Below are 2,289 nucleotides of genomic sequence, written 5' to 3'. Positions count from 1 at the left end.
CAATGTATTTTAATATAGAAGTTTTGTGGATCAATGCAGTGAAATCGATACGTCGTAAAAGCCTATGTGAATCCAGTATAATTTCAAATTACAAACTTCTAGCCGTTTTATTAAAACTGTTCTACTAAAAAAATTTTGAACTTCTTGATCGGATTCAGCACACAAATCTACATCGAAAATGGAGGTTATATATTGAAGTTCAGAATTTTATTATTATTTTGTTTACTAGTGTAATAATAGGAGATCCTTGGCTTAGTTCGCGGAAGGCGAAAGTTGGCGGAGTTTCTTTTTCTTTGTTTGATATTAGCACATGACACAGTCTCTTTTTTTACCTCAAATTATATAAAATATGTTTTCATATATTGCATTTCATTTTGTTCTGTAAAATTAATGGATAACAGTTTTCGAACGTAATAAACGAAATTTCTTAATTAAAATACCGCTATGTAGCCTTGGGCTCGCCTACTCCTTCGAATCAAGTAGATTAAATTTATTGATTGAAAATCGGGATCGGGTCGGGCACGGTTTTTAATTTTTTTTAATGCGGGTGTGGGTCGGGTTCGGGTCGGGTACGGGTCGGGTTCGGATTCTTTTTCATGCCCGGGTACGGGTCGGGTTCGGGTTTTGCATTTTTATAAAATCCGGGTACGGGTCGGGTTCGGGTAAGCTTACAAAAATAATATTCGGGTTCGGGTCGGGTCCGGGTACGAAAAATCCCATACCCGCCCATCGCTAGTCAGGGTGCACCTGATTTGTTCCTTTCGTTCTTCCGTAACGGCAAGCACGCGCCGAAAGAGTGCTCTACATAGGCCAGCGCAGAAACCACACCTGTCGGAGCTGTGGGAGGAATGTTACCACTTAACTGTAAATGTGAGAAAGTACATAAACAAGTGAGCGAGAAATGCAACTAAAATCCATACCGTGTTCATCGCCGTTTTGTATGTCCAACAATACAAGAGGATTAAATATTTTTCAAATTCCCGTTCTAATCATTTTTGTCCAATTGAAGTCTGCCTAAACTTTTTTGGGGTAGACCTTGTCGCTGTAGAGTTCTATGCAATAGGGATGTTTAATTTGAAAAAAAAAATGTGCCAGTTTTTCATATGTATTGGTAGCGGGTGTCCTTACGAGAACACTCATATCATTCTTAAACCTTAATTATTCTTTAATGATTTTTAAATTTAAAAATATCAAATTAAATTCAACCAGCAAACTGACAGTTGTCCTACTAAATGACGTATCTGCAAATATCTCGTTCGCCTCATTGTTAACCGGGACACCACCCCACACAGCATGATCTGGTACTTTGTCAATCCGCTAGCAGCCTGCCATCCCAAGTTTCATCTGCAAACTATGGAGATCTGATAAGGCAACCTATAGGGTCGTGCAAGTCGCATGGGTTTGGATGTGCTGTTGTCCCAAAAGGGAACAAACTAAAAAATGTTTTTTTCAATAGTTTCGGGCCAAAAAATTGAAAAAGGACTGAGATATTAACTCACGGTACTAATCTGCATCAGAATATGCCTTAACCCGCACACCCCTAAAGATCCCTATTCCTTTCACACACACTAATTGGGGTTTTGATTTCCTCCAGCTGACATATATAAAACTCAGCCAATTTAAACGTTCGAAATAGCTTGCCTGGAGTATTTATAATGGTGTTGAAATGCTATGTGTCGCTGTAAAACTTATTCAGGAGACGTTCTGTGTAGATATCGACGTTTGAAATACGCACACCAAGATCTCGCAATTTTATACAACCGCCCTCCCCTTAAGCCCAGGAGTGGTTTATTTTCCTCCCAATCCAAACGTCAAAACGGCACAGTACCAATGCAGCTGGATAAGTCTATACCGGTTGGTCAGGTTTCATCATAAAAAAAATCCGACCGAAAAGCTATTTTAGATTTGTTTTCTTCCACCTGTGACTGGTGGAAGAAAACAAAACGTTGAACACACAAATGCAGTTACAGATTGCCAAGTACTCTATAAAATGAAAACAAATAAAATGAAAATTTCAATCATATACCCTGTGAGCAAATTTTCTGGCAGAGTCCGCTCTGCTAGATTTCTGTAAGTCTTGGTTTGGCAGCCCTGTCAGATTTCTGCGCGTATCCTGTCGGGGTTAGTTGAGCTAGGGCGAACTCGGTTTCGCTCGCGTTTTCTGGCAAATTTTGACAGGAACCGAGCTAAACCCTGGCATAACTCGGACATAAACTGTGCAAAGATCCTGACAATTCCTACCTGTTAGAATTTAGCACGAATCGAGCAAAACATCTGACAAAGATGTGG

Source organism: Topomyia yanbarensis, unplaced genomic scaffold (assembly GCF_030247195.1).
Source record: "Topomyia yanbarensis strain Yona2022 unplaced genomic scaffold, ASM3024719v1 HiC_scaffold_21, whole genome shotgun sequence".
Taxonomy (NCBI): Eukaryota; Metazoa; Arthropoda; class Insecta; order Diptera; family Culicidae; genus Topomyia; species Topomyia yanbarensis.
Note: the sequence above shows the minus strand (reverse complement) of the source record.